Raw genomic sequence first — 24,580 nt, 5'->3', positions numbered from 1 at the left:
TATTTCTGCTTTATTCACTATGCCAAAGCCTTTGACTATGTGGATCATAATAAACTGTGGAAAATTCTGAAAGAAATGGGAATACCAGACCACCTGACCTGACTCTTGAGAAATCTGTATGCAGGTCAGAAAGCAACAGTTAGAACTGGACATGGAACAACAGACTGTTTCAAATAGGAAAAGGAGTACGTCAAGGCTGTATATTGTCACCCTGCTTATTTAACTTCTATGCAGAGTACATCATGAGAAACACTGGGCTGGATGAAGCACAAGCTGGAATCAAGATTGCCAGGAGAAATATCAATAACCTCAGATATGCTGCTGACACCACCATTATGGCAGAAAGTGAAGAAGAACTAAAAAGCCTCTTGATGAAAGTGAAAGAGGAGAATGAAAAAGCTGGCTTAAAACTCAACATTCAGAAAACTAAGATCATGGCATCCGATCCTATCACTTCTTGGCAAATAGATGGGGAAACAGTGGAAGCAGTGGCTGACTTTATTTTTTGGGTCTCCAAAATCACTGCAGATGGTGAATGCAGCCATGAAATTAAAAGACGCTTACTCCTTGGAAGGAAAGTTATGACCAACCTAGACAGCATATTGAAAAGCAGAGACATTACTTTGCAAACAATGGTCTCTCTAGTCAAGGCTATGGTTTTTCCAGTGGTCACGTATGGATGTGAGAGTTGAACTATTAAGAAAGCTGAGCCCCAAAGAATTGATGCTTTTGAACTGTGGTGTTGAAGAAGACTCTTAACAGTCCCTTGGACTGCAAAGAGATCAAACCAGTCAATCCTAAAGGAAATAAGTCCTGAATATTTATTGGAACGACTGATGCTGAAGCTGAAACTCCAATACTTTGGCCACCTGATGCGAAGAACTGACTCATTGGAAAAGATCCTGTTGCTGGGAAAGATTGAAGGCGGGAGGAGAAGGGGACAACAGAGGATGAGATGATTCGACGGCATCACTGACTCAATGGACATGAGTTTGGGTAAACTCCGGGAGTTGGTGATGGACAGGGAGGCCTGTCATGCTGAAGCCCATGGATTTGTGAAGAGTCGGACACGACTGAGCAACTGAACTGAGCTGAACTGAACTGGACGTCCTTTTACTGGAATTCAGTGTCTCTCTGGCAATTGACAAATCTTTTCTAACTTTTTGTACTCTCTTTCAATTCCCCCCTCTATTTTTAAATAACCTGACTATATTGCCTTTATTTCAGAAATACATACCCACATGGCCTATAGAATTGGCAGCCATATTTATTTGATTTTTGAGGACAGTCTTCTAGCTTCTACTAAAAAGTTAACTCTCAGTTTCAGTTTCTCCTCTTATAAAATGGGAAAGGCCTTTTCTTTTCAAGGACAATTTTAAGATTTTCTGCTTGACTTTTATCTTTGTTTTTTGGAATATTATTTCGATGTGCCTTCTTTATTGTTTATTCTTTTGTGCTTATTCTGACTGGGGTTTATGGGATTCTTGAATCTGCCGTCTGATATCCTTCATCAGTTTTGAGGAATTTTCATCTTTTAGATGCTCACTCCTCTCCATCCATCCTTCCTTGGCTCCCAGAGCCCAGATCACAAATACGTCTGGCCTTGCGCTTGCTCTGTGACTGCTTTTGCTTTTTATTCTTAGGAATCTCTCCTGGATTCTCCCTGTACTTTGCTCTTAGTGTTACGTCTTAGCTGTCTGTTTCATTGTCTCTTCTAGCTAGTTAATTGAGTTATTGATTTCAGATATTGAATTTTTAATCCTAGAATTTCCAATAATCTTTTCAAACTTCCAATCCACTTCTAAGTTTTTTGTTTTATAATTTCTAGCACAAACTAATCACGAATATTTAATACTGTATTAATTCTTACTCTGATATCCGGGCCTCCTTCAGCAGGTAGCAGGTGGTCAGCCGGCATCGCTGCACCCTCACCATGTGGAGTCCTGAGCAACTGCTTGGCATGAAGCAGCGCCTTTGTGATCACGTGTTGGGCTTATGAACGCTTGCTGCGCATCTGTCTCTGAACTATCTAGGCCAGTTACTGGGGTCAGCAACCAGTTGGGCCCTTCCCATCCCCAAGGAGCTTGGAGGAGTGACCCCTGAGGGCACATGTCAGGGCTACGTGGCAGCTCTAGCCTTGCGGAAGGGGTCACGGGGGACCCTGGCTCCCCAGATGCTGGGAGGATTGTGGGACCCTGTGCTCGGCACGGGCAAAGGCATCAGGTGACCCGGGTCCTCTACTGTGAGGGCATCCGCCTCCGTGAGTCCCGTGCTCCCAGGCTGTGTGCTGCCCTGAGCGGATGCCTGGTGAGGAGTGAAGAGCATGGCGTGTGGAAGGCAAACTGGCCTCTCCTGCTCAGGACAGCGGTGATGGGGACCAGCATCTCCCAGGAGAAATCGGGGGCCGGAAAACCACTGACTCAGCAGAGCAGCGGCAACACTGCTAGGCTCCCTGCAGGATATTCTGCTGCCGGCCCCTCCCGCTGATGCCTGAGGGGGCGCTGCCACGGCATGTCAGGTGTCGTTTATGCAGTCCAGTGACCCCCAGAGGTCCACACCCCTGGTCACACTGCTGCCTGGCCTCCTCCTGGCCTAGTCAGGGACCCGCCTCCTTCCTGGTCACCTGTGAGGAGCTATGGACACATGCACCCTTGAGGCTGTCCACTTGCTTCAGACCCCAGCCTTCCTGTGTCTGAAGAACACAATTTTGCATTTGTACAACCTTTTAGAGAAGGTCTTTTTTAGAAGACTCATTTCCCCTTATTTAGATGTGTCTGCAGCTAGTTCCATAATTAAACTTTGAAAGCCCCCTCATTTCCATGGACTTAAACGTCTTAAGAGGATGCAGCTGTGTCGTTCTTGGCGTCTTTCAAAGAAAATACACAGATTAGGAAGCACGGAAAGAAGGGCTCTCTGCTTTCAGCAGTTCCTCCGAGACCCCGCCTCCTGTTTCCCCCCAGATTGAGTCAGTGATGTGCCTGCCTTCCCAGCACTCGGGGCCCGCCTGTCCCGTCAGAGTCCATGAGATTGTCCAGGGCCCCAGGGATGAGGAAGACGCAAACTCCTTGCTTTGACTTCTTAGTAGCTTGGCTTTGGCAGTTCTCATTTATTCTTCATGAAGGGATAAATCCCTGGGTGTGGGGGAGGTCACTTCCATTAGCACAATCCTAAACCTAATAAGAGATGATTTTCTCTCTTCAGCCCATGTGCCCGATGGTTCATGGAGCCACTGGAGCTGGGAATAAATCAGAGTTGCAATAAATAAAACACAGCCTTCAAAAAAAAAAACAAAACAAAACACAGCCTTCATTTCTCTGTATCCTTGTGAGGGAGCCTACATTCTTACCTACCTAGCCCATAGAGTTTATATTTAATATTTCTCCCAGTGAACCAGGAGTTTTACTTTTAAATAGAACAGCCAACGCAGACATTCAGGTCCTCGTGAAGGTGCCGTGTGGACACGCAGGCCATGTATTCACATCCTGCGAGATGGGGCTAGTGGCTCCACGCAAGGCCACCTGGGCCACAGTGTTTGGGAGACACATCCGGTGGCTCCAACGTTAAGTTTGTCTTGATTCCTGCCTTTTTCACTTGGTGCTTCTCCGTTACTTCAAAGACAAAAGCAGTATTCAAGCTCTTATAAAAGAGTGGAGGAAACCGATCCCTGACAGGTAGATGGGAGGCAGGGCCTTGGCCTCAGAGATTGCCTGCTGTGCCAGCCAGGCCCGCCAACCACCCCTCGGCTGGCACCACGTCCCCCGAGACAGCTTGGCTGGAAAAGGTTCTGCCATCGTGAACGTGCGGTGAACCCCAAACTTCTCCATGTCCCCACCCCTGGACACCAGCTAATGGCCATCTTCTCAGAGGAGTATCCTGACACAACAACCGGCCCACCCAGACAACTTTCAAAATACTAAAAAGAAAAGAAAAACAAAACAGAGGTAGCCCCCAGGGAGCTGAATGGCTTTGCCTTGTCTTGGTAACCTTTCCAGTAGTTTTGCAAGAAATGCACATTTTGCCAAACATTTTAAAATCTTGGCTTTTACAGATCTGCATGTATTCCAAAATTGAACACAAAACAAGAGAAATCTTGAAGAGACAGAATGGGGAGTGAGAAACCATTTGTCTCTTGAGAGCTTTTCGATGAGGCACCTAATTAAAGGCTGGTTTCTATCCCCAGGCAGCCCCTATGTCAGAACCAGGCCCAGGGAGCGGACATCTAGGAACAAAGTTTTGTTTATTATGTTAAAGCACAGAGTCGCCCCCTTCCTCACCTCTCAGCCTCCATGTCCAGCGAGGCTGAGGGCAGAGTACACCCTCACTGCTTTCAGTGGAGCCACAAAATACTGAAAAATCTTCAAAACTAGAAGATTCTGAATTCCTCTTCTGTTAAAAGAGGGAAGAATATTCTATAAAACCAAAAAGACCATATTCTTTCCAAGTTCCATCCATAATTTACAAGGAAGTTTCCACTCCTAAATATTATGTGAATTAAAACCCTTTCATTTAAAGTGACTTTTTAAACTTTTCATCAAATGCAAATTTTCTAATAGTTTTCACGAAAGGGAACATAACAGGCTTGACGAAGTGCAGACCTTAAAAGTGCAGATGGTGATTGTTTCCAGAACCACAAGTTCTAGTTTTCTTGGCACAGAGGGAAAAGTGTCTCTTTAAGAAAAAAAAAATAGAGAAGAAAAGAATAGGCAGCTTTCCCCCCTGTTGGTGGGGTCCCACTGGCCCCCTGCCCCCTGGGGTTGTGGCCGAGTCTCAGACCACAGGCCTGAGGCTGAGTGTCCCCTTGACCTCATGGGCTGGAGGCACAGAGAAGAGTTGGATGCCTACCCCATCCCTGGGCAGCGCCTCTCTTCTCAGACTTGGGGTCCCTGGAACACGGGGTCCTGGGTGCAGCACCTTCCCCGACCCTATGGACAGCCCCCAGGCACCTCGCTCCCCATCCTCGGCTCCTGACAAGTGTAGAAATTCTTCCCTGGACCCCCAACCAATTATGGACCACAGTCGCAGGACCTGTGGGTATCTGGCTTCCTCTCCAAGCCCTGAGCTGCTCCTGTGACAGGACTGTCTGTCCAGCCCCTCTGGTGCGTGTGGCCTCATCCTACACATGATAATGCGCAAGAAATGATGCTGACAGGACGTGAGTGAGCCTTGCAGATGCCCCACTGTCGACTGGAAAAGCGCAGGACGTGAGAGCTGTGAGTCAAGTTTTATTGGGGGCAAAATGAGGACTATAGCCTGTGAGACAGCATTTCAGAGAGCTCTGAGGAACTGCCCCAAAGAGGCAGGGAGGGGTCAGAATATACACGATTCTGGTGAAGTGGGAAATACATGCAAACACACTGGTTTTTTTTCGGAAGGCTGCTGCTAGTCATGAGGAGCAGACATCACATGAAGGATTTTAGTGCTTCTCTAGATATGAGGAGATGCAAGAATTAGGCTCATTACATCTTCTGGAAATATCTATCAATCTGAAGGACTGTTCTACCAGTTTTTCCCAGAGCACAGAGAGCCTCCTTCCCGATCTCCACCCTGAACTCCTCTCGGGGGGTTGAAGGTCAGCGGTCAGGACAGCTTGCTATCTAATCGATGAGAGGTAGACGACAGGTGCCGGCCTTCAGCGGCCTGACTGAGGGGAGAACGAGCTCTGCAAAGCCCAAGGTCTGTGTGTTACAGGTGGAGATTCTGGGGGCATCGCTGCAGACCAGCTCCAAAATTCTGTGAAGCTATTGTCCTTCAATTAAAAAATACATCTTTAAAAAGCAATTAAACTTGAGAGCCTGAAATCCTGATTTCTGTCAAATTAAAATCCCTAGGGAGACTGGAGAAATATAGTTTGACATTCTGAACCCAAATTGCAAATATGAAAGGAAGTTGTGGGTTAATCTACACTGGCCTCTCCTAAAATGTGACCCTTAAACTTTTATTCCTTTAGACAAAATAGGAGAAAATTATGATATTGAAGGGAGGACTCAGGTTATTTTAATATTTGTTCTGATGTTAGAAAAATTGGTACAATGTGTCAAAATTAATGTACCAAGCTGCAATATGTGTTTATATTTTTAAGGGAAACATACTTTTTTTCTTGTAGAGGTAATTTATTTTCATTATGGACTATTAATAATAAATAAAAGTAAACTAAACTGAAATTAAATAATCCATATCTCATCACCCAGAAATAATTCTTCTTAATGTTTTAGTAGGTGTTCTTCCAAATTCTGTCAATGTTTGTATGCATTATAGTTTCCAAAAGTAGTGTTCTATTGTATTTACTCTTTTGTAAACTTTTTTCACCTAACAGTATATTGTTGGCATTTTTCCAAGTCAAACTCTAATTATGATTTTTGGTGCCAGTAGAATTCTACTGTGTAGATTTATCATAATTCATTTAGTTACTCTTTTACTAACTGCAATTAATTTTGTTTCCAGGTTGTTGTTGTTTTTCATTAAATACTTCTGTAAAAATTATTCTTTAAGCATACACATTTGCTTGCTTCTTATTTTTTTTTTCCTTACAAAAGTTTTCTGGCACTGTTGCACATATTTTTTAAATTATCAGCACACATTTGTAAAGGTCCTTCTAAAAGCTCATCCTGACATCCCACTGAGGCTCACACAGAACAGTGATTTTTCTGCCTTCACAGCCCAGGAATGGCTCTCTCTTCTGTTTCAGCCATTTTGGCTGCAAAGAGCAGACGATTGTTGTTCGAACTTTCACTTTTGGAAATCTAGTGATAGTAAGCCTTTTCTTACGTTTCTGCTGGCTCTTGTGTTTGTTTAATAAGAAGAACAAGAACTCCTTGGTCGAGGAAAGTGCTATAAGGGACACTTGGATTAGAGGACAAAGGTGTAGGGGCCCAGTGCTAGCTGGGGCCTGGAGATCAAGATGACAGTTACATGCTTAGAATAAGAAAAGGGATGATGCTTGGTTTTCTCATCTCGATGGTGTGCTGTGGTCTGAGGCAGGGGTAAAGCACTGAGGAAATCCCGTGTCTTGAGGTCATCCACATGCATTTCAGAAACGAGCCTGTTCTCTGCTTTAGGACACGTGTGTGTGTGTGTGTGTGTGTGTGTGTGTGTGAGAGAGAGAGAGAGAGAGAGAGATCACTTTCACTCATCTCTCACTGTGAGGAATGGGAAATGTATCCGCCCAGTTACTGATTCTGAGGCAGAAATCATAGAAACCCGGCACAATTCACTTCTTTCCTGAGGTCAGCCTGATCCTGAGATCAATCTCCGGGAGTGAGACCATTTCTGTCAGTGATGATTATTGCATATTTGTCACCGTGCCCCTAGATCAAATGAGCTAGAAACAGAAGTGAAGCCCAAGCAATCAAAAAACACATGTAGCAGGAAGGTGAGCTGTTTGTCAAGGATGCTGAAATAGGTGAACAGAGAGGTGGGCAAGCCCACACCCTGACTCAGCTGCAGAGTCTCCTGTCCCAAGGCCTCAAGGAGGGGTGGTGGGCAGAAGCCCCCTGGCTTCTTTCTGTCTCCCTCTAGATGCTGGCAACCGCCGCCTGGTTTCACTTCCTCTGCACCCTGACCTCAGGAGGATGAGCCGGGGAGGCCGTGGCCTCAGGAGGATGAGCCCGCGGAGGCCGTGACTTGTGCACAAGTCCTCCCTGGGCTGAGCCGCGGCCACAGGCCCAGGTCCAGCGTGGCTCAGCTCCCCGTGCTCCTCCGGCCCAGCCTGGACTCTTCATAGGTGGCGTTTCTTTCCTTGGGCTGCTCTCAGCCAAGGCTGTGGGGAGTGAGGAGCTGATCCACGTAGCCGGGGTGTATTTTTGCTTTGCCAGCTGGGCTCCTGTGAATCAAGAGCCAGCTGCACGAGGACAATGTGTGCAAACAATGTGCAAATGACCGGAGTGGCATCAGGACAACGCGAGGCTCAGGAGCGGCACACGTGACACGGATGACGCGTCAGAAATGCAGACGGGCCCAGGCAGGCCCCACACCGCAGCCGAGCTGGGAGCGGCAGGCCTGGGCTCGGTTTGCTTCTGCACCTGAGAGCACTTCCTCATATCCTAGGATCAGGTTGACCAGAACCGAGATGTACTTTTTGAAGAAAAAGTAACTATGGCTCTTCCTGTCTCTAAGCAGATGCGAGGAGTGTAGCAGCAGCGCCAGAGATGAAGGATCTCACAGTGCTGTTGGTTACTCAGGACATGGTTCCACTGCTTAGCCTGCAGATCGGCTCCTCTGCGTGCATGTCTGTGCGTCTCTGTAATAAAATGTATTTGTAGAACTATAAAGGACATAGAATATATGTACATGCAGTACATGTATGAAATACTCTGTTCTCATGCAGCAGACCTTTACTTTAGATTTTAGTTTAATAGTAGTTTGGATTCACAGAAACTGAAAAGAAAGGTACAGAGAGTTCAGATATAGCTCCTGTCCCCATCCCCCACGCACAGCCTCCCCTACTACCGATGTCTCCCCCAGAAAGTGCATTACCTACAGTGGATGAACCACAAGGACACATCACCGTCACTCCTGGTGATGACATTCTGCAGGTTTGGACAAGTGTATAATGACACGTGTCCACTGGTACCGTGTCACGTGGGGTAGAGTCTTGCCCTGAACATCCTCTGTGTCCCACCTATTTGCCCCTCAAACCTTTCGACCCACTGATCTTTTTAGTGTCTTCATACTTTTGTCTTTTCCAGAATGTCATACTGTTGGAATTATGCACTGTGTAGGTCTTTCAGATTGCCTTCTTTCACTTAGTAATGTACATTTAAAGTTCCTCCATGTCTTTTCATGGTAGATAACTCATTTCTTATTCAGTTCAGTAGCTCAGTCATGTCCGACTCTTTGCAACCCCATGGACTGCAGCACGCCAGGCTTCCCTGTCCATCACCAACTCCCGGAGTTTACCCAAACTCATGTCCATTGAGTCGGTGATGCCATCCAACCATCTCATTCTCTGTTGTCCCCTTCTCCTCCTGCCCTCAATGTTTCCCAGCATCAGGGTCTTTTCCAATGAGTCAGCTCTTCACTCAGGTAGCCAGAGTACTGGAGTTTGAGCTTCAACATCAGTCCTTCCAGTGAACACACAGGACTGATCTCCCCTAGGATGGACTGGTTGGATCTCCTTGCAGTCCAAAGGACTCTCAAGAGTCTTCTCCAACATCACAGTTCAAGAGCATCAATTCTTCAGCTCTCAGCTTTCTTTATTATTAGCATTGAATAATATTCTATTATTGTGTCTGGACACATGAGTTTATTTTTACCTATTCACCCTCTGAAGGACATTTTGGTTGCATCCAAGTTCTGAGTTATGGATAAAACTGCAATAGGGTTCTTGTGTGAACATATCTTTTCAGCAGCCTTGGGTAAGTATCAGGGAGCACGAGTATTGGACTGTGTGGTAAGAATATACTTACTGTGTAAGAAGCCATCCAACTGTCTTCCAAAGTGGCTGCACCATTTGTGAGACTTCCTGTTGCTACCCACTCTTCCCAAAACATGCTGCTGACAGAGCTCTGGATTTTGGCCTTTCTAATAGGTGTGTGGTGCTACCTTGCTGTGGAAACAGTGTGCTTCGACGTAGCTTTAAACATAACAGTGCTGAGAAGAACAGGAGCACGGAAGGTAGGTTAGAGCTGCCTAGTGTGAGTGAGGACCTGCGGAAGGTGAGTTCTCATGGCTACTAAACTGTATAGGTTGCACTGAAATCGATTGAGCTCCCTGAGCCTCTGTTCATCAGGTAGAAGTGAGTGTAATGATAATGCCTGCCTCCTGGGCTTTGGTAAGCGGTGGGTTGAACAATAAGTATTAGCTGTCACCATCATTATGTCAGAAGCACTGGTCACAAGAATGAATACTAGCTGGAATAAGAATGTAGAAGAGAGAATTTAGATAAATCAGTGAGTTGACACCCCAACAGGACACTGACCATATGCCAATTCATTCATTAGTTTATTTGCAAATAATTATTAAACATTTATGTCATACTTGGACCTCAGGACACAATTCCATCAAAGCAGGTATGACCTTTGTCCTCACTGAGGTGGGTTTAAATGATCATAGCAGAAACTAAGGGAGAAATACTGTTGTTCACCAGATAATGTAAATTACTAGTAGCAAGTCTCTTGATGAAGATGAAAGAGGAGAATGAAAACGGTGGCTTGAAATTCAATATTAAAAAAACTAAGGTCATGGCATCTGGTCCCATCACCTCATGGGAATTAGATGGAGGAAAGGGGAAGCAAGCAGATTTCACTTTCTTAGGCTCCCAAATCACTGTGGACAGTGACTGCAGTCATGAAACTAAAAGATGCTTGCTCTTTGGGAGAAAAAATTATGTCACTTCACTGACAAAGGTCCATATAGGCAAAGTTACGGTTTTTCCAGTTGTCATGTATGGATGTGAGAGTTGGACCATAAAGAAGACTGAGTGTCAAAGAACTGATGCTTCTAAATTGTGATGCTGGAGAAAACAAGAGTCCCTTGGACAGCGAAGAGACCAGACTAGTCAATCCTAAAGGAAATCAACCCCGAATTCACTGGAAGGACTGATGCTGAAGCTCTAATACTTTGGCTGCCTAACGTGAAGAGCTGACTCTTTGCAAAAGACACTGATTCTGGGAAAGATTGAAGGCAAGAGAAGAAGTGGATGACAGAAATTGAGGTGGTTCGATAGCATGACTGACTCGGTGGATGGGAACTTGAGCAAGCCCTGGGAGGTAGTGGAGGACAGAGGGGTCTGGTGTGCTGCAGTCACGGGTCACACAGTGGGACCGGACGCGGCGACTGGCCACCAGCAGCGCTGAGAAGGCCAGGGCATTCTGGGCCCTGTGACTGAGACGACAACCCAGCTCCCAGCCGCCTCACCGCGAGCGTCTGCCCACTTTCCATCAAACATCAGGGCTCGAGAGCAGAGCCTCACTTTAGCCTCTGTCACCTGTACTGACGACGTGGACAGGTTTTCTCCCTGCCGGACGTGCTATCCTGAGAACTGCTTCCGGAGGGGTGGCCATGACTCAGCGCAGCTGGATGACTCAGAGTCGTGTGCTCGGATCTCTGGGCTCAGAAGAAGGATGCGGTCATTCGGCATCATGCAAATGATCCAGTTTCTTACTGCTTTGTGAGCCCAGTGCAGTCACAGTCAACAGAGAGTGCCTCTATTTATCCTCGGCAAAAACAAGAGCAAGCGAGTGCATCGCTCTAGCTTTCTGTTGCTCCTTAAAGCAACAGTGGAACCGGCTTGAGCAGAACCTAGCTGCTTCTCAAGCCTTTGGTTCACTCAGGTATGAACTGACTTCTCAGTGAGCTTTGATGAAACCTCACCCCCTAACTTTTCAAGTCGAAGATGTTACTCTATTTTATAAGGGAATATACTTTTGAGTAGATGCTGGATCAGCCCATGCTTTCCCTGGCGTGTGTGACGCTGCTTCCCACACAGGTCAGGAGAACTCAGCCGTCTGGGGGGATCAGCTGGGGCAGGGACCGTTGGACCCCGATACACTGGTGTGCATCTCCTTGTTCTCCAGCCGGGAGCTGCACACATGACCGTGGGGCCTTCAGTTGGGCAGAGTTGGGGGCGTTTTTCTCGGGTTCTTGGCTTTAGGTCATCTACACTGTCTAACCTGCACCTGATCCTCATGGTGCTTCCATACTGATGTCCAGAGGGTTCCTTTCAAAGGTAGCGTCAGATCCTGAACGTGAAGGGATCAGAACTTATATAAACTCCCATCCACAGACCCACAACCAGAACTTTTTTTTTAAACCTCCAATCCCCTTGTCTCAACACTTACCTCCTCTAGAAACTTAATTGATCAGAGCATCCAAATGAAAGAAGTCAGCTGATGCACCAAACTGCCTATCGGCTTGTGTCCCAGCCCATCTTCTGTGGTCCTCACTCCCCTTCTCTGGTCCTCACTCCCCTTCTCTGGCTCTCACTCACCTTCTCTGGGTTCGGGTTCACCCACAGCCTTCCCATCACGTGGTGTTTCTCAGTGATGACTCACTGCGCGTACATCTGGCCCCATACTGAGACAGTGTGGGTGCTGTGGGTGAGTTGACCGAGTTACTTAAATTTCTTGAGCTTTCATGTAATCCTTTTCAAACTGAGTTGATGACACCCTCCTCGGCAGAGGTGAGAGCCCTCTTTCCACAGGGACAGGGATGTCTGTGTCTCCTCTGTTTCGGGGTGGCAAGGAGACGCTAGGAGGTATAGCTAAACCTGGATCTGTATTTGGGTTGCTGTGGAAAGGTTTCAGCTCCAGAGGAAATGTCTCCATCCCTTTAGCTTGTGTTACTGTTACAGTCTTGCTGCATACTCCATGTTCACCAAGTGAACATAAGGAAAAGTATCAGAGACCGCTTCAAAGGAAATAAAAACTGATTCAGATTCTTCTGTTCTGTTAACCAACCTGAGGATCACTTACATGGCATCAATCTTTTTGCAAGGTTTTGCTGGATGAGCCCCTCTGCGCTTTTAAAGGGGGCTGCCTCTCCAGATTTTGTGCACACTCTGCCTAAACTTGTAATTTCATTCTGGGGAAGAATTAACATGTGGAGAAAAAATTCTGTGTTTGGCATCTACCCAGGTCCCTTTCCTCGGGTGCCCTGACCCCTCACTTGGAGACGAGGGACTGGCCCCTGGCCACGTGGGGACCCAGTGCTCCTGGCACTGTGAGCACTTAGCAACCACAAGCTGTTACCAATTCAGGAGCAGTTGTTTCTGTGGCGCATCCGATCACAGCATTTCCACGCACACCAGGCCCGCGCAGAGTGAGCTGCTCTGCCGAGACTCACTGTGGTCTCAGCCTCTTAACCCCTCGGCCTTTGTGAGGTGGCTGCCTGAATCAGGAGTGGGAAGGTTGCTGTGGATGAATATTCAAACAGTTTGTCTAAAAGAGAAACCAAAGGGTTTTATGAAAGTTTAAATTAAAGGGAAAAGGATTTGAACACATAAACATCTCTAAAATCTGGTTCTTGCTTATCTTTCAGTTTCTTCACTTTTTGCTGCATCACAGGTCCAGTCAGTTAGTTCAGTCACTCAGTCATGTCTGACTCTTTGCAACCCCATGTACTGCAGCATGCCAGGCCTCCCTGTCCATCGTCAACTCCTGGAGTTTACTCAGACTCATGTCCATTGAGTCGGTGATGCTATCCAACATTTTCATCCTCTACCATCCCCTTTTCCTCCTGCCTTCAATCTTTCCCAGCCTCAGAGTCTTTTCTAATGAGTCAGTTATTCGCATCAGGTGGGCAAAGCATTGGCGCTTCAGCTTCAGCATCAGTCCTTCCAATGAATATTCAGGACTCATTCCCTTTAGGATGGACTGGTTGGATCTTATTTGCAGTCCAAGGGACTCTCAAGAGTCTTCTCCAACACCACAGTTCAAAAGCATCAGTTCTTTGGGGCTCAGCTTTCTTTATAGTCCAACTCTCACATCCATACATGACTACTGGAAAAATCATAGCTTTGACTAGGTGGAACTTTGTTGGCAAAATAATGTCTCTGCTTTTAAATATGCTGTCCAGGTTAGTCATAACTTTTCTTCCAAGGAGCAAGTGTCTTTTAATTTCATGGCTGCAGTCACCATCTGCAGTGATTTTGGAACCCCCCAAAATAGTCTCTCACTGTTTCCCCATCTACTTGCCAGGAAGTGATGTGACCAGATGCCATGATCTTAGTTTTCTGAATGTTGAGTTTTAAGCCAACTTTTTCACTCTCCTCCTTTACTTTCATTAAAAGGCTCTTTAGGTCTTCGCTTTCTGCCATAAGGGTGGTGTCATCTGCATATCTGAGATTATTGATATTTCTCCTGTCAATCCTGATTCCAGCTTGTGCTTCATCCACCCCAGCATTTCTCAGATGTACTCTGCAGATAAGTTAAATAAGCAGGGTGACAATATATAGCCTTGATGTACTCCTTTCCCAAGTTGGAACCAGTCTGTTTTTCCATGGCCAGCTCTAATTGTTGCTTCTTGACCTGCATACAGATTTCTCAAGAGGCAGGTCAGCTGGTCAGGTATTCCCACCTCTTTAAGAGTTTTCCAGAGTTTGTTGTGACCCACACAAAGGCTTAGGCATAGTCAATAAAGCAACAGTAGATCAGATCACAGGTCCAGGGGTGGTATTATCACATGCAGTCACCTTCAGATTCAGCCAGCTGCTGTGTCCTATCTTGCAGTAGATTTAGTAAATTACAGGCCACATGATTCTGAGAGTTGGACTTCTGACGCCGCCGAGGGGGAGGACTGTGCCCCCTTCCGGCTGACGCCCTGACTGGAAGCGTCTGCCCACCGTAGAAGGAGTAGCTTCTGCGTGGCCGCACTCCTGAGGGTGGTCGTGGTTCTCTCTTTGAGGGCGACGTATTTGTGATTCGACACACGGACCCCTGCTCTCACTGACCGCCCCCACGTCCCACTGGTCCACCCCAGACAGTGATGTTCTGGCCACTCTGCTTGGCTTCCCGGGGACAAGTCTGAGTTTTCCAGGTGTCCCTGGGGAGCCGGCCAGGGGCGGGCTGGGCTGTGGACAAGCAGAGACTTCTCAGAGGATCAGCAGAGTGGGTGGCCTGACCGTGGTCAACTAGCCAGCCTTCTCTACGGCACAAGGAGCATGCTCTTCATCACAGATTTCAGGTGATCCGAGGGGTTTTGTGTAGAAGCTTCATGCGGATGTCAGGAGCGACTTGGGTGCTTTAATAACAAACCCCACTTACACAGGCTTCTGGTTTCTCATTTCTCAAGCCAGCTGCACAGCGACCCCCTACCCCACTCCCCGCACAGCAAGCCCAAATGTGAGCTCTCTGAAGCACCCACCCCACCCTGGACAGCACAGCTCCCGAGCATAGCAGGTAGAGCAGGCACCCAAGGGCACCAACAGGCGTCGGGGCAGGTCCATGCTGAGCGCTGGGGTGTGTGGCTTGCTCTCTCCTGGCGGCACTTCTTTCTCTGGAGGGCACGGCATCTGTATGGCTCAGGTTCTCCGGAGAAAGAGAGCCAAGAGGACATGTCTACGCAGGAAAGGAGACGGACTGTAAGAGTCAGCTCCCGGCGAGACCTGAGACCAGCCGGAGGGGTCAGCAAGCTGGAGACTCACGAGAGCCACGCATGAGACAGAGAAAGCTGGGGTCCCGGCTCCAGGCCACCAGGCAGGAGGGGCTCTCTACTCAGGGGGTGGGCAGTCCTTTCGTCCACTCAGGCCTCCAGCAGGTTGCATGAGGCCCGCCACTGTGGGAAGGCACTCTGCTTTACACAGCCTGCTGATTTAATGCTGGCCTCATCCAGAAATACCTTCCCAGACACACCCAGAGGAATGCTGGGTCAGATACCTGGGCAACTGACGCCCCGTCAGGTAGACACATAAAATTAGCCACCTCGGCATCCTAGAATTTGGTCCTTTCTCCTCACAGCAAAGCCTCTGAAAGCATTTAGGAAAATGTGCCCACTGTGGGTCATGACTGGGGAGCATGTTCTACAGGATTTCCCTTCACCTGGCTCCTCCAGGGATGGCCAGACACCCACACTTCAGAGTCCCCTGATGGCCAGTCACAGTGCTGAGTACCCTGCACCTACCCTACGATAATGGAGGGAGATACCGATGTGCAAGAGAGCTGCTCCAAGCTGAAAGCAGCTGGTGCTGAAGTGGGTGTACCACAGCCTGAATCAGGATCAGTGCCAGGGGCTAAGCCGACACGAGTCTGGGCTCTGGTAGTGACAGAGGGCTGGCGGGGGGGCAGCCATACCAGGCAAGGCCAAGAGAAAAAGGATGGAACAGCTGCCCAAAGAAGAGGCAGAAGGAAGGAACCATAAGCTGAGGACACAACACAAAAAGGGGGTTGCCCCCTGCCCAACCCCCCCGCCCGGTGCCTCAGAAACGAACCTTCAGATAAGTCCCCGTCTCCGCATAAGCCAGCTCCAGAGAGTTCCGCTCCTGGTCACCAAGCATGCTGCCAATGGGAAGACCTCTGTGCCAAGCTTGCTAGAATTATCTAGATAAGTTAGTGCTGACTAGCTGTGAGGCCGTGATTTAGTCGATCTCCCAGGTCAGGCCTAGAGTTACCGCGCCCTGAGCGGAGAAGCGCAGAGGACTGGTTTCTGTTTTCTGTTACTGAGTGAATCGTGCCAGAGCTGTTCACTCTCATCGCTAAGGCTGCATAGGGCTGCAACCCTGGTGTGTGCCATGGAGTGGTGTGTTTGTACCCAGCGCAGCCCCTGCGCTGATCTGAGGTCCCTGATGTGGGCATCACTCCTGTACTGGGGAGAGCAGCCGGCCCAGGACACAGCTCCCGCCCCTCCACCCAGCCAGAACGTTGGGGTCTCACCACCCCTCAGGCCTCATCAGAGCTTCATGTGCAGCCACGGCTTCCCGGGATCAGCCCACCCCTGCCCAAGAAGGGGACAAACGGCCCTGTCATCTCTGTTTGCACAGATTTTGAGGAGAGACTTTTCATAGGTCAGATATTAGCAAAAAGAAGTGACCTTATTTTAGAAAGCACGATGTCTCAGGACTTCAAAGGGTTCCCATCAATAGTCAATCATGATTCTTCCAGGATATAACAGAATTAAGAAGGTGAGGAGACACAGTGAATCACTGGGCTGACTCATCTATTGACTTCAAGCAAAAGTTGGAAATTGTACTTTAATGCAATATAGGTGAGGCAATTTGCTCAGTGGCCAAAGGGTGAATCTCAAACCCAATCATGAACTTCAGCAGAAGAAGGGCCAGCAGTGTGCCCCCTGCCCCTCTGACCTGAGCCGGCCCAGGTCCCTGGGTGAGCAACGGTGCCCTTCCTGGGCTGGCTGACTCAGGGCTCCTGGAGTCAGACCCGGCCGTCTGGGTGGGGGCCCAGAGCCAGCCACGGCCTCCTTGCAAATGAGATTCAGGAAAAATTGTGCCTCTCTTTAGAGATCGCTTCTGAACCAGCCTGAGCCGTGAGTCACTGCCCTTGACAATACATCTGAAAATGAAATGCATTTTTTGAAGTCTCTAACAATTTGCAAAAACTAAGTTCCTTTGTTTCAGACAAAAATATATATACCATGTCAGCTCATAGCAGTTCTAAGGTCTTGAATCATTATGGTAATAAACACAATGATTCTGCATCACAAAGTCTTATAGTCAAAAGTTAGATTGAAGGAGATTGCAGCCCGCTCCCATCAAAGAGAAGGCAAGCTTCCCCCTGTGGCCGGCTCCCAGCCTGATGCCCACCTCTGTTCAGCCCAGCCCGTCTACACTGATGCCCACTCAGCCATCGCCCTGGTCCCAGTGGCCTTGAGGGCTTTAGGGGAAGGTCCTAACCCCATCAGGCCCCTGTAGGCCCTCATCTCTGGCTCCACATGGGATGGCACTTCTCCTTCTTGGCTTCCTGATTTTTCTCATGAATTCATGTGCTATTAAGCACTATTCATTATTCGTGCATTCAGGACAGTGTCCAACACACGGCTGAGTGACTGATGGAAGCCCCACTCAAGGCACGTTTAAACGAAATGTTATCAGAGCACCATGATGCGCCTGCCACCCTAAGCTAACTATCATCTTGGCTTCCGTCGTCATCATCGTGGGTTAGTTCTGTGTATTTTTGAACCTTGTAAAGATGAATCACACACTCGTGATGTCGTCATCTGGGCTCAGCTGTGCTGGGGGGAGCGGCCTCCTGCTGAGGCTCAGTGGCCGTGTCCTTGGTGAACCCACTCTCCTCTGCTCAGCGAAGGTCCATTTCGGCGGCCCAGCCCGCACCATCGCGCTGTGTCCGGGGAGAGCCCGTCTTTTCTTACTGTTGCAGGAGAATTCTCGCTAGAATACAGGCAGGAGTTTTGCAGATATCTGTTCCCACACTGTTTTGACTATCTTTTCTGACAATATTTTTGTGGACAGACTTTCATAATTTCAGTATGGCCCCTTTATTACTCCTTCCCTTGGTGGTTGGCTCTTTTTCCATTTGTTAACAGAGGGGTCCTCCTCGAGGTAGCCCAGATGTCTGACTGTCACCGTCCACCGGGTCCTCATTTGCCTGTACGTTTCTATCTACCCTCCCCTGGAGGGTTTTGCTGATGCTGAGCGCTAGGGCCACATGATAATTCTTCAGAATGGCCCGCTCACAGGGAAGGCTGGGCTTTACTGCTTCTCTGAGGTGTCCACTGCCCTCAGCTGCGTGGCCAGCTGCTGCGGGCTTCTCTGTCCATTCTATTCCTGGGTCTATCATCCACGCTGTGACAATTCTTCAGTTTTTAATTATTGTAGCTTTGTAAGTCTACAATTATTCCAAATTTGTTCCTCTACAAGATTTTCTTAACCTTATAAATTATGCTAAGATTTTATATTAAACCCATAAAACACTGCAGAAACTGACATATTTAAAATGATTGAGCCTTTCAATTCAATTAGGTCTTAATTTGTTCTATAATGCCTTCTGGATTTTGTCATAAAGGTCTTACATATCTTTTGTTGGGTGTGTTGCTAATATTTGACTCTTTGTGTCCCTAAAAAGGTAAATTTTAAATTGTGTTTTCTAATAGTTTATTGCTGGTATGTAGAGGTAAATGAAATAAAAAGGCGCTTACTCCTTGGAAGAAAAGTTATGACCAACCTAGACAGCATATTAAAAAGCAGAGACATTACTTTGCCAACAAAGTTGTATCTAGTCAAGGCTATGGTTTTTGCAGTAGTCATGTATGGATGTGAGAGTTGGACTATAAAGAAAGCTGAGTGCAGAAGAATTGATGCTTTTGAACTGTGGTGTTGGAAAAGATTCTTGAGAGTCCCTTGGACTGCAAGGATATCCAACTAGTCCATCCTAGAGGAGATCAGTCCTGAATATTCATTGCAAGGACTGGTGCTGAAGCTGAAACTCCAATACTTTGGCCACCTGATGTGAAGAGTTGACTCATTGGAAAAGACCCTGATGCTGGGAAAGATTGAAGGTGAGGGGAGAAGGGTATGACAGAGGATGAGATAGTTGGAAGGCACCATTGACTCAATGGACAGGAGATGGTGATGGACAGAGAGGAATGGCGTGCTGCAGTCCATGGGGTCGCAAAGAGTTGGACACGACTGAGTGACTGAATTGAACTGAACTGAACTGAACTGAGAGGTAAAATGTTTTGTATGTTGATCTTTATCCAATGTCTTGCTAAATTTAGTTATCAATTTTTAAGTTTATCTGTTTACTTTATTGGATTTTCTGCATACATAATCAGGTTATTTACATAGAAGGGTCGCTGTGTTTTTCCTTTCCAATTCTCATGTATTATTTCTTAATCTTGCCTTTTTTTCTTCCCATGCTAGTTAAACATCAGTAGTGATGGTGAATTTCTGGTCTCCTTCCTGACTTTGAGAGAGGAGTTTCATCTTGTACAGCCAACTGACTTTGCTGTAGGTTTTTTATGTGTCTTTTTGTTCCTAGTTTGCCACATCCTTTTGTTGATGCTGTTGATTTTGTGTGTATAATGTGTATGTTCATATATATATATATGGTATATATCAAATGTAACAAATGTTTTAAAATATATATGTGGTATTTTCTCAAATAGCTTTTTCTGCATCAGCTGGTGCAATTTCTCTTTTCCCTGTTCACGTGGTGGTTTACGAGAATTTGACCTAGCACATTAGCTGCTTCATTCCTTGCTGGCTCCTTGTATGTCTTTTCTATCAGTTACTGAAGATGTATTTTTAAGTCAAACAGGACAGTGAGGATTTGTACACTACTTTTTTGTTGTTTTGCTTTTTCTGGATCACTGAGGTACAACTGACAAAACTGGTATCTTTTTAAGGTGTGCAATGCGATGTTTCGATTTCCACGTTCATCTTGAAATGATCAGCACGATCAAGCTATCTAACATGCCTATCACCTCATGTCGTCACCATTATTTTTTTTTTTTCACTTGTTGGCGTGGTGAGAACAGTTAAGATTTATTCCCTCACGAATTTCAGGCGCACAGAGTGGCACTGTTTGCTGCAGTCCCCATGCTGTGCATCAGACCCCGAAACTCCATCACTCAGAGTTTGCACCAAGATCACCCTTCTCCACCCCCCAGCCTCAGCCCAGGGGCCCTCTTGTATCACAGCTTCCAGTTTCCTGCCAAAACTTTCTGCTTCACTGTACTTCCTGTGCTTGCTATCATAGCTGTCATATAGCCCACGTCTGAAAATCCCAACCTGGATTCCCCGTGGGTCTGACCTCTTGCTCTCCTGGATTTTATGTGAGTCATCTCAGAGGTAATCTGAAGCTCTGGCTGAGTTATTCCTTCATAGACTTGCTTCTGATACCGTCAGTCTGAAGGGACAGAGGACTTGAATACAATCAGGAAACGGAATAACTAGGGACTTTCTCTATTTCCTATTTTTCCTTATCTCCAGGATGAGACATTCAGACATGGATCCCACAGTGAGGCCCAGACTGTTTCTGGTGTCCCTGCTCCGAGATGAGAGCAATGTCCTTTGAGGCGCTGAGACCTCTCGTGTGGGTTTCAGGGTCCCTTCATCTCCCTCCGGAGCCAGTTCCTGCCTCCTGGTTTCATCCTCCGGGTCCCGGTCCTGGCACATCCTGAGCCCTCAAGGGGCCTTCAGCCACATTTGAGAACATGTGTGTCCGGCTCCTCCAAGAGTGCCCACCTAGCGACCTGGCCTGCAGCCGCTACTGGACTTGGAGTCCGTCAGACATGGTCCAGACACGACACCTCCTCCTCCAGGCTGGCTTCCTGGGCTGTCCACGGGCTGGGCCTCACCCTGGCATGTCCCCACTTCACAGAAAAAGACAGAGCCAGAGCCTGCTCATCCACTCTCCTCTTGGCTTTAAGAGTCTGTTGTCAAAAAGGCACCAAGGTCTCGGGAGAGGGCGCGCCCGAGAGGAGCCCGGGAGGGGAGGTGGCTCCGTCGTCTGTGACGGGGGCCTTCCTGCCCTTCCTGGCTTGTCCTCACCACATTCTGCTGCTAGTTCCCCATCGCATTTATAAAAGGGAAATTTCTGTATTCATTAAGAGAAAGCGGCCAGCGGGGCCTTCCGTAATGGTGCTCGCCATGAATGGGGCCGTCTATCACTTCAGCTCCCACATCAGAGCCCCTGCCTGTGAATGGGGGGCAAGCCAGGATGCTGGGCCTCCACCCTCCACCTTGCCGAGGCCTCGAGAGTAGTTTAAACTTGATAACTGTGGAGATTTTATTTCTAAAGACTTTTTAATTTATTCTTAACCTTTACAGAGATGGGATTGGACCGTGTTTTACCAGGCCGGTGCTCAGAACAAATCCTGTTGCTTATCTAATTAGCAAGTGAGTCACACCTGGGGGCCTCACCCAGGGTAATTAAAACTTAACTAGGCTCTTCATCCAGCTAATGCCACCATGGAGTCGCAGTTAGCAGTGGCCGGGAGGGAGGCTGGACCCAGAATGGAAGGACACTGGGCTCGTCGGGGCCGCAGCTGCTCTGGTACAGCTGCGGGGGCCCCGGGCGGCAAGGTCATCTGTGATTTCCCGGCTTCGTGCTCTATGCTTCAGCTGGGGGTGCAGAGCGTAGGCTGAGTGGTGGGAGGTGCTGGGACCCGGGGCCCGGCTTTGCCACCCGCCACCCTGAGCTTCTCATAGGCGCAGGCTACCGGGGATGACAGGGCAGCTCAGGGAAGGCTCCAAGAGCACACAGCATCCGCGGAGGGGATGAAGGCGTGAAGGGCCCTCGGTCATGGTCAGCGCGGAGCGTCCTGTGTGTGGGCTTCTGACTCCAGCGCTTCCCCGAGCACCGTGAGCTGGAGGCGGTCCTGCCGGAAGAAACCGTCTGGGGGGAAGGCGGAGGGTGGGGCGCCCCAGTTCTCGCAGGGCCCCGCAGACCCCACCAGGGGCTCGCGTGTGCCCCCCCCCGGGATGCGGCCTCTGTCCAGGGCAGAGTCACAGGGGCCCAGGTGTGAGGCAGGGGTCATCCCTCTCACAGATGCGTTTTTCCATCCTTGCCACGAAGGCCTTCAGAAGTGGTTTGCATGCCCCGGAGGAGAAGACAGTATGTGTTTACAGTTTACTCCAGAACTGTGAGACCATCTCAGTCTCTGCCCCGGCGCGGTCCGAGTCCAGCCGGGACATCCACAGGCGCCCAGCCCTAACAGAGGCTCGTCAGCGGGAAGATGAGAGGCTGGCGGGCGGGGCAGCGGGGGTGGGCGCAGAGGGGCTGCGAGGAGGGGGCGGCACTTCACCCCGGGCAACTAGAGCCGCCTACGCTTGGCGCCGGGTTTTCAAATCACCAAACACAGTAACAGCTTAGACTCTTCTTTTGCTACGAAGGTTAAGATCATTTCTTTATCAGTACTTTTTTTTTTTTTTTTTTTTTTGCAAAAAAAACGTGAGAATGTGAATTGCTGGTTTGTGCCCTAGCTTCTCAGGGCTGGCTCAAGACGCTGGCAGCTCTGAGATCCACAAACGGCCCTTACTTCCTGTGCCCACGCCAGACCTGCAGGAACCCAGCCGGGTGGGCAGGTTGCGTCCCAGGGCAATGGGCAGGGTTGCGGCGCCAGGACACAGACCCCTGGGAGTGAGCAGCTCGGCTCCTGGATGGTGGGTGGTGCGACCAAGTTCTCCACCCTGCAGACCTTCCGCGAGGGACAGGCGGAGGAGCGGCGGACGTCGGTGTGACCGCATGCAACCCTGCTGTGGCTCTCAGCGCCCAGGACGCGGTGCCAGGGGGCGGGACTCGGGAATGAGAACGCGTTCGCCTCTCTCCTGCACGCCCAGCAGCTAACACAACAGGGGCGCGTGGCAGGTCCTGGATTTTCTGTCTGAGCGCACACTAGGCTTCTGTCTCCTTCTTCCATCCGCTCCTTTGGCAGAGCAGCGCTCCGCGGACGCGAACAGCCTTGGAGCCCCCGCTCCGGGGCCCCGCCTGGACCCCGAGTGGCCTCACCCACAGTCGTCCAGGGCTGCCCTGCCCACGAGGGGAGGGGACGCCGAGTCAGGTCAGCCCCATTCATCACAGGAAACTTTGTGAGTTTAAAAGAAAGTTTAAGAAAAAGTACCAGCATCACCCCCTGTGACTTGCCAAGTGCACTCACTCCAGACCTCTCTGAAAGCTTGTTTCGGCTGCGTGATTAATGAGCTGTTGGTAGTAAATTGCAAGCACATTCACACCTTGGAGTCATATTGTTTAACCTTTAACTTATCGACTGGTAAAAACTTAGAAAACAGAAAGTGTAATTTTACGTGTCAGATAGACGCAGCTAACTTGAGAATGTAGAATTTTAGATGAGAAACTTCAAATTTCTCTTTGTCAAACATTCACGTGGAAATGATAGCTCTTCACTCAGGTTTCTCAGTTTTCTTCAGGGGAAAGGGAATGATCATTTTCAGACTGCCAACCAATCATTGGCTTTTTCCAGCCCAGGCCATCTGCCAAATCAGATAAATTAGGGCAGAAGCACAAGGAGCCACCGCAGGCACGGGGAGTCCCCGGGGGTCGCCTCTGAGAGCCCGTCAGTGAGGCCGGCTGGTTAGGAGGAGGGACTCCGGCTCAGAGACAGGGTGGCACCAGGCTGACCTGGTGCCCTGAGTGGACACAGACCCAGGCTGAGGTCTTGTTCCTGCCACCCGGAAAAGCCCCCCGTGGCCTTGGTCAGGACGGCCAGCCCTGGCCCTCACACAGGCTGGGCCCGGGGACGCGCTCCCTGAAACAGCCCCCACAGGCAGGCCTGCCTTCTGGACAAAGTCTCTCAATGACCCCCCACCAGAGCCGCTGCTGAAAGCCCGCCATCTCCGTGGATGCCAGCAGGGATCCCTGCTTCTCGTCTGGTTCTGCCCCAGCCTCCTCATCGGTTTCATCCTTCTGTTTTTCTTTTTCTTTTTTTTTTCCATTTACCTTCTGTTTTTCTAAACAGCCCCTCCTGGCTGACAAGAAGTCAAGACAAACAGACAAAGCCAACTGTTCCCTCTGTCCTCAAGGTCTGTCTGAAGACAGCGCATCCTCCAGTCTCCATTGAGACCACCCCCTTACCATCAGCACGGCCCAGGCCCCCACCAGGGGGCAGCCACCTCCTGCCTGATGCACCCCTGAGCCCAGGGCCACTGGGGACCCCTCAGAGTCCCCGGAGTCCTTCCAGGCTTAGCCCAGAGAGGCTCAGGGTCCCCCTGGGCCTGGCGACATCCCAGGGGTCCTTCAAGTCCAGCCCATGAGGCCTGACCCTCCCCCCCCCCCTCCCCCGCGCCATGCTTTGCCAACATGAACCACACGGTCTAACCTCATATGCTCTCACCTTTCTCACCCTGAACGTGTGGGCCTGGGGGGCTGCCCCCAGAGTCCTCCTATTTGCAGGACGGGCACAGGCCAGACCCCTGTCTGGCTCTCGCGAATCCCCATCCACTCCAGACCCTCTGGCCTTGCATCTTCTGCACGGTCAGCCTCTCGAAACTGCCTGACTTTCCCAAAATGCATTTGTATTTTATCAAGAGAATCTTGGGAGGCTATATATATATATATATATATATATATATATATATCAAAACCAAAAACAAACAAGATGGAACTTACTGTCAAAAACACCATGGCCGAGTCACGCCTGCCCTGGACTTGTGAGCTTCCTTCTAGAAGATGCTGTCCAGTCTCCTGAATCAGGAGGGTTATTTACTCCTGGC

The 24,580-nt window shown here is 49.0% G+C and overlaps 1 long non-coding RNA gene across 1 annotated transcript; it reads right to left on the bottom strand.

Annotated features, from left to right (window-relative positions):
- Positions 1 to 798: 798 nt before the first annotated feature.
- On the bottom strand, positions 799 to 24,580 carry LOC139032342 (uncharacterized). The gene is made up of 2 exons (XR_011484847.1): positions 24,477 to 24,580; positions 799 to 3,235 (listed from the first exon to the last, which is right to left on the bottom strand). It is a non-coding gene; the product is annotated as an uncharacterized lncRNA (long non-coding RNA).

This window comes from Odocoileus virginianus, chromosome 31 (assembly GCF_023699985.2).
Source record: "Odocoileus virginianus isolate 20LAN1187 ecotype Illinois chromosome 31, Ovbor_1.2, whole genome shotgun sequence".
Lineage (NCBI taxonomy): Eukaryota > Metazoa > Chordata > Mammalia > Artiodactyla > Cervidae > Odocoileus > Odocoileus virginianus.
This window is presented reverse-complemented; position numbering and strand designations above follow the sequence as displayed.